We start from the raw sequence: 8,647 nt of genomic DNA on the forward strand, positions 1-8,647 counted from the left end.
GATTTGGATTCATAATTGTTAAATTTGATATAAATGTGATTTATATTAAATTTCATATGAGAGAGAAAAGAAACTATAAGTTATATTGTATATGATACAATATTAAAAATATAGTTTATATGTTATATTTGATATAACATATAATTATATATAATTATATATATATATATATATATATATATATATATATATATATATTATTCTTTTTTAATTTAAATGAGGAAGGGAGTTATAACTCCCTCCCCTTCTTTTCTCTCCACTCACGTAAGTGGATGGATGGTGTTATTTATTTTTGGATAGGAGAGAGTCTCCTTGATTAGTGTAACAAAGTAGTAAGACATAAATGTTCTATGAGAGTTGTTGTTCTTAGAGAGATCAATAACAATTCTTCATCCTCCTTTTTACTCTCAATCCTTCCCTCACTATTCTAAAATAGTCAGGGCTCACCACTCCTGGGTTCTTTACCTGAGAATACCAAGGTTGTCATCATGGTAATGTTCGTTTCTTGATCGAGGGATTCTTGAGGAAGGTCTTCAAAAGTAAGGGTTTCTGAAATCTTAAGTTTTTTTTTTAATTGAACATGCTGTAATTTATGTAAATGCATAATTTGTTCTTTCTTTTATGTAAAAACTACTTTCTCTAAAAAATGGACATTGGGACGATCCCGCTTCCATTCAAGGTTCTTTTTAATAAGATCCTCCTTCACAAACATGTCAGAGATAAACTCAACGTAAATCCATTCAAGTCTAGAAAACCACACCAAACCCTGTATCCATTACCCTACTAGTATATACATACTCAACATTAAAACAACCCGTCTAATGTGCACATGTCGATAATTCCTGCCAGATGTATACTAGGCACGTTGACATCATTGAGTACATAATCCAGTGGTTTGAAATCTATCTTCCTCCAAGCCTTCCCAAACTCTACTTGGATACTAACTTCTCCAATTTCTAAATTGACCTGAATTACTTCAAAATTATCTTAGAATCCAAATTTATCCAAATTGATTCCACTTAGGCGTAAATATCAAGAAAGTAGTAAATTGGCCATGGAAATAACTCAATAATACCTAAATGGCCTAAAACAAGCCAATTAACACTTAGAAGGAGCATGGCCTGCATTGATAGGTAGCAACTAGGCATTAACGCGCGACAATGGATAGGTTGGGTGTCAGACGAGTGCAAGTGGGGCACTGGATGCTAATAGCTCTCCAGAAGAGCTATCTATTACCGCATAAATCATGTTAGTCTTAGGTATTTAATGCTTTATTTAGTGTTTTTGACATATAAATGAGCAAAGGAGACTATCGAGATGATCAGGTGCATTTCGGGAAAAAAACGGAGCAAGTAGCTGCAAATGGGGAAAAATTACCATTTTCCCCCTAGAGAGAGCACATGGCTGCCCTTGCTCGGTACCCTGCGCTATGCATAAAGGTAGTAGCGTGTCCAGAAGAGAGCGTCACAACACTACAAATTTTGATGGAACTCTTGTGAAGGCGTGCGTGACATCATTCCGGGGGGGGGGGGGTAGTTGCGCTGTGTGCTACGCTTGGCTAAAATGCTAGAGCACAGTTGCACTGCCCTCGATTCTATAAATACCCCTCTATTTTTTAGCGCAAAAATTTTGTAGTGGAGGATGGAGAAAAAAAGGAGGACGACTGCCCAACTATTTTTCATTCTTTTTGCATCTTAGCTTAAGATTAGTTCAGGATTTTTTGGGTTGTATTTAATGGCTTAGATTGGCTTGCCTCTTCTATCTTTGTCTATGGAGACGATGGCGTGAGTTATTCTGTACTAGTTCTTTGTCTATGTAACTCTTGGATATTATTTATATTAATTTCATATCGTTTTATGTTTCTTTGGATCTATTTAAATTATGTGATGTATGTTTATTAGATTGATTGACACCCTTTCCTTTGAATGTATGTTGTATGCTAGAGATTTTAGTAGCAAATATTGAATCTCGCATGGTAGGGTTTATAGTCTAACCATGAATCTTAAAATGCTTGATTTGATTTGGTCCAAAGAACTTAGGTTAATTAGATTGGGCTTTCCGGTTAAGTAACCACACAATATAAACCTAGAACTGAATGCAAATGTAATTGATTCTTCATAATCGTTAAGGATTCCGTAGGATTGATTGCATTTAGTTAATTGGAGCTCGTTAGAGGTTCTAATTATTTTTGGGTCGCTTGCATGATTTCGTCCTTGCTAGTTGTTCGCCTTTGTAGAGTTTAGTTAGGTTGAGTCAAACAAGTCATTGTTCAAAGCATAATCGATATGAGTTAACAAAAATAGTTCAATTCTTGAGTACATTTACCCGCTTTATTTTAATTTCTTGCACAATTATCTTTTTCACACAAAACCCTCCATTTATCGCTATAACTAGATAATTAACTTAACGAAACAAATCGTGCTTCCTTGCGGATCGACCTGAACCTACCACTATTGCTACGTCTTTGTAGTGATAGGAGGAGTTTGGTATATAATTTTTTTTTGATTTGTGGCTCTTTTTGGGAATTAAATGACATCGGAAAAGGACAAGGTAAAAAATGGGGTCGTTGCAGGGAAGTCATTTATGTTACATTTAGTTAAGTTTCTAGTTAGAGCATTCTTTTGCTTTTGATTTGTTTCTTTTCTTGTGTCAGGTTTGTCATGGAGAACGGAGTGCTTAGTATGTACTTTGCATTGTGTGCAAGGTAAGCTGTCGAAAAGAGAGAATAAGAGGCCAAGCAGATTTCTGAGCTTAGAAGTATGGTTGCTAATCTTATCTTTTGGCTGAGTAAAAAGGGCCAAATCGATCTCCTTTTAACATCCCATATTTATAGAGAATTCTGCATGAATTTCTAGCCTCCATATTTTTCCAAGTAACCTCCCCAGCTGGCATTTTTCTCAAATTTGGATTATTCTTATTAAGCCACCTTATGCTTTAGGCATTTTCTATGTCTTGCACCGACTAACCGTTCACTTTCAACACATGGAAATTTGCCCAACACCTAGGGTGTACCTTGCCTTCCAACGCATGCTAGGTTTTAAGCTTCCCAACGCATGACATGTCTTCAACCAATCTAACTTCTATGGCAAGCCAACAAACACATGGTTTACCTTCCTCAAGCCAAATCCTTCAAAGTGAGATTTCTTCACCTCATGACATATCTTATTTCCTTGGTCATTCATTTCCTTTAGGTCTCTAACGTGTGAGGCTTGTTTGAGAGGTCTTGTATTGTTGCATAACTCCCAACGCATGAGGCTTGTTTGAGAGGTATTATATGTTCTACTTAGCCTTGCTCCTTAGGTAACCACTACTCAACACATGGTCCCTCAATTTTCCCTTCATAAGGCTCCTTTGGACGCATGGTGGTCCTTGCCAAGCGTTTGACTTCCCTCAATTTCCTCATTCCTTGGTTTTAGGCTCTTTCACTAAGCATGGTTTCTCTATTTGAGTTTATGGCATGGTTCTCATCTCCCTTATTGTGCTATGTGTCAAAGTAGGCTATTTTTTCCTTAAGCATGTGTCCATTTGGCCTCCTTTACGGTTTCTTGGTGTAACTTCTTCCCAAGTGGTTGTCCCATGCTTTGCCTATGCTCCAAAGATAGACTTCTTCACCCCTTAACTTCTTTGATTCCCATCCATGAGTTTGGCATCCTCTTGACCATGCCTCAAATGCATGGTCCTTCTTGACTTTGTCCATCCATCTCTTGTCTTTCCCTTGTTCATTTCCACACATGGTCTACCAAGCTACCTCGAGGTGTGATGCACTCTTCTTCTATTGGACCCTCCAACACATGATTTCCTTCTCTTGGCAACACTTATATAACAATTTATTTCCATACTAAATATCTTTGTGTGCAACAATCTCTTAAAGCATATTGACCCTTAACTTAGCCAACTCAAGCCTTCCTCCTCAAACTCTCCCAAGGCCAACGCAAGCCTTGCTTCCAAACACTTTGGGCCAAACTTCACAAGTCACTCCAACTTAGATAATCCTTAGGAAAAAGTTTTAGAGTTTACATCATCAGTCTCTATCGCTTATATCATTCACTAGCATACACTTCCACCACATTTGTACTTAGTCAAACTAGATTAGCTACATAAAACATTCTCAACACATAATCAAGATCTCATTGCATTAAGATCAGAAATTAAGCTCAAACAAATCTTAGTCGATTGTCCCTGTGTTCGTCCCTAGACTCACCAAGACTCTATCTTGACTTATACTTGGATTTTAATAGAAAAAACATTGCATCTAATTTAGATTATTCATTAATTAAAGAACAAGATAAGGATATAATTTCTTTAACCATACTGGACGCAACACCTTTCCATGTCGTCGTTCAACTCTCTCTCCCTCCGCCATTGCTATGCTTTCTTTTCTGTCTCTCCCTCTGGCTTTGTCTTTTTGGATTGAACTGATTTCTCTTCCTCGATAAGTTCTCTAAAGCAAGCCCTAAGGTTTGGGCTGAGTATTCTAGCCAATCGCAGGTATTCTTTTCCTTCCTTTTCTCTTCTTTTCTTTACACAATTTCTATTTCCCCTGAAGATGGAGGTAGATTGGCGAGGTTCAGACCAATTCATACATTTTCCAGCAAGTATTAATTATAAGTATTTTTAAAATGAATAATTTATAATTAAAGTTATTAGAATATTGAGCGGTTACAAACTATTAAAATAAATCAAATTTACCTTTCAATAATTAATTTACACCATAATAATTTCAAACAAAATAATTTAGTTTAATCTGCATTCATAGAATGGACAAGCATGGGAATAAGATGAAAGAATGAAAGGAAGTAAAATAATAAAATTTTAAAAAATAAAAATAGAAAAAATATAATAAATAGAATGAAGAAGGGAAAAATAAATAAATTAATATATTAAAGAGAAAATAGAAAAGAAAAACATGTAAAAATATAACATACAACAACAAAAATGATTAAAAAAATTGAAATAATAAATATAAAAAGAAGAGAAAAACAATGAAATAAAAAAAGAGAAAAAAATGAAAAAAGAATAAAAAATGGAGGAAAAAAAAGAAGCAAAGGTGGGAGTTTATTAATAACCTATCAATTACGGTAGGAATAAAAAACATGCAAAAAGAGGCATCTTTGATGTTAGGAAAAAAGATTTTCCAGTAAAAATCTTAAATTCTACTAACCAAACAAGGATTTTATATATCCATGTCTATTCTCATCTTTTATTTCCTCAAACCAAATGATCCATTTTAGAGAAAAATTGACTAAAATGGATTTGAGTGAAAATGAGAAATAAATCAAGAGAAAGACATTTTTTTTTTGTTTTACTTAAAAAAAACAAATAAATAGAGGAGATGGCTCCTTATATAGTTGCATAAGTTGACTAATATTGCAAAATTATTAAAATCTCAAAACTTTTGAAACTTTAAAATTAATTATAATTAAATGTAAAAGACATAAATTCTAGAGTGGTCTCTACTTTTCATATTCTACCTTCTTTGCATATTTAATTATAATTAATAATTAGAAACAAATTTATTAATAAAACAACTCAAATAAAAAAAGGAAATTGAATGAAGAAATGAAAGAAGAAAAAAAACCTAAACAAAAATGAAGCAAGCCAAGTGGGATGGTATTTAAATCAGCAATTAATTACTATTAAATTTGTAATTAAATGACAAAATTACCACAATAATAAAAATGGTTACGATGAAAGAACAAAATTGACCTAAAAAATTTATCTCTATCGTGCCTTTTATATATACTATAGATATAGATATGGATATAGAAACCAAACTTAGTTTATAGTTTCAACTCTTTTTAGGTTTTTTAGACTACATCTTTTATCAGTTACAATTTTCTCAGTTTTGTTTTTCGTAAATCCCTCGCACTTTTAGGTCCCATTTAGTACTATATATATATATATATATATATATTTGTTAATTGCCACTCTTCCATTCTTTTTTTCTTTTTTCTTTTTTTGGTTTGGTTGTTATTGTGTACTCTTTCATTTCTTCTACTTCTTCATATATTCAGTGTTATTGTCTCTGCCTCTTTGATATTTAATTTGAAGGATCTATTCATTTACATATCATACATATTTATTTGTTTTCTTATCTTTATTTATATTTATATTGTAGAATTTTTTTTTTTTCATGTACAACCATTGTTCCAATTATACAGGCTTCAATAAATTGGTTTAAGAAAATTATAATCTTCCCTTTGTCTCTTGAGTTGTGTTTTTTTTTTTCTATACAAAAATCATATTATTCAAATGAAATGGTCTTATTAAAAGTTTGAGATTGATAAGCCATTTGAGTTCCTTTCGTTTGCACGGCCATTAGTACTTGATATATGTATTTGGGTTCAATGTTAGCACAAGTTTGATATAAGTGGTTGTCGGTCATTCCGAATTTTAAAGTTTAGTTTGATAATTATTTGACTTTTAAAAATGTTGGGTTGATCACTCTTTACAAGTCCCAAATAATCAAGATCAACATTGAAGAGATGAAGAAATGACTTAAAATTATTCTGCCAAATCCTCAATACTCGGAACTCGATGCTCGACTGCTACCTACTCGATCCTCGATAAGAATTCCTTTCTTCGTCTGACGAATCTCTGTTAAATCCTCAATGCAACTCGATGACAATAGAATTAATATTCGAACGTACTCGACAGTTCTTGAATGATACTCGGTGCGACTCAAAGGTGAAAACGGTGTACTCGAAGCTACTCGATAGCTAAGAATCGATGCACGATTGACTCGATAATATGATTACTCGATATGATTTGAAAGTTAATTGAATGGCACGCGATTTGCAGTAAAGAAATACTCGATTGAACAAGAAAGATAAGGGAAGAAGAAGGAGACATAGTGTTTACGTAGTTCGACAAAATTACTTACGTCAACGAGAAGATCTGAATTCTTTTTACTTGATGAAGATTGCGTACAAGTTTTGATGATTACAGAAAACTAAAAAAATGATGATAACTCTCTGTTTTGAATTTAAAATCAGTGATATTTATAAGAATATACCAACTGACCGTTACAATCGTTAGTTATAAACAAACAAAATCTAAGGTATTTGAGTCAAAAACTTCTTCAGAAAATTAAGTTTACAAACAGAGTCTCTTATCTATATGTTTCTTTATTTTGTTTATATATTTTTTCCAGGTGTTTTTAAAACTCAAGTGAAATTTTAAAGATTATATATATATATATATATATATATATGTACGTACATTTTTTTTCAAGGGAATGATAATTATAGCAATTGGAGTAGCATTCGTAGTGGGGCATTGTTGGATGGGGTTATCAAGCACTTAAACCACCAGCTCCAAAGATATGTTGAACATCAAATTTTACATAGTTGGAGTTTCATTGGGAGCATACCCTATTCGGAGTTGCCTTAAATACATTCCACACAGCATTATTTTAATTCAATCCATTAATGTTTGATATATTACTGGATTGTTTTCAAATAAAAAAAAATGGGCCAATTTATTTACAAATATAGCAAAATATTATTGACGTACACTAACACATTGCTCTACTTGAAAATATTTTCAACAATTTTACTATTTAAAATAATTACCCTTTATTAAATCATAATTAATTGAGAGCTAATTAATTAATTAATTAATTTGACAGACTCCTAGGAAGTTCCTTGGTAGCTCCTTTTGTGAATTACTGGTGGCATGCAACTCCATCAGCCTTACTAACAAAGTCGTTTAAGCAGCTTCCTAAATCTTTCCAACCCACATTTAGAATTGCACATTACACACCATGGTTATATTATTGGTGGACCAGACAAAAATGGTTCCCATCAATGGTGGATGAAGGAATGTTCACTGATTTTGATTTAGAGTTACCCATGGGAGTAATGTTGAAGACCCCAAATAATCAATCGGTACACTTAATTTATTTCTACTTTTTTCAAATATAGAAAAATGAACTAAAATATTAATAAATATAATAAAATATCATTGTCTATCCGTGAGTGTCTATTATTGAGAGACTATAATATTTTACCATATTTAAAAATATTTTCAGTAGTTTGACATTTAAAATAATTTTCCTAATTTATTTCTAACTTTTTCAAATGTATCAAAATCATAATATTAACTAATGATATTATTATTATTTGTGACGGGAAAAAAGAAGAGCACAAGATGAACATGAATCACTTAATCGAGACGTATTGGTTGGTTTTGGAAAATGAGATTTTGAACCAATTGAATTGACCAATCCATTTACTAACAATAAGGGGTGTGTTCAAATGTGGCAAGGTAGTGAAGATCGTGTAGTCCCAGTTGAATTAAATCAATTTATAGCAAAGAAACTTCCATGGATTCAATATCATGAGGTTCCAATGTTGGCCATACGTTATTTCATGACGATCAATGCTTAGAGGCCATAATAAGGGCACTTTTAGCTCCATAACTTTAATATTCTTCTCTTATTACTGAATTTTACTTCTTTGTTCTCTTGCTAAACCATGTTAACAAAGCTTTTATGTTAAGGAGCAGAGATTGATCATACTTAGGACACATAGTCATCATGGATACCAAACTTCATATATAGTTTGTTCTATAAAATGCATGTTGTTTTTACGAGTTAAAATACTTTTTGTCCTTAGACTTTCAAGAATTGTTATCCTACACATAA

The 8,647-nt window shown here is 32.6% G+C and overlaps 1 pseudogene; it reads left to right on the forward strand.

Moving 5' to 3' along the window:
• The first annotated feature begins 7,324 nt into the window (after positions 1-7,324).
• On the forward strand, positions 7,325-8,422 carry LOC150034293 (uncharacterized; annotated as a pseudogene).
• Positions 8,423-8,647: the final 225 nt, after the last annotated feature.

This window comes from Benincasa hispida, chromosome 8 (assembly GCF_027475165.1).
Source record: "Benincasa hispida cultivar pf3 chromosome 8, pf3_genome.v1.1, whole genome shotgun sequence".
NCBI lineage: Eukaryota > Viridiplantae > Streptophyta > Magnoliopsida > Cucurbitales > Cucurbitaceae > Benincasa > Benincasa hispida.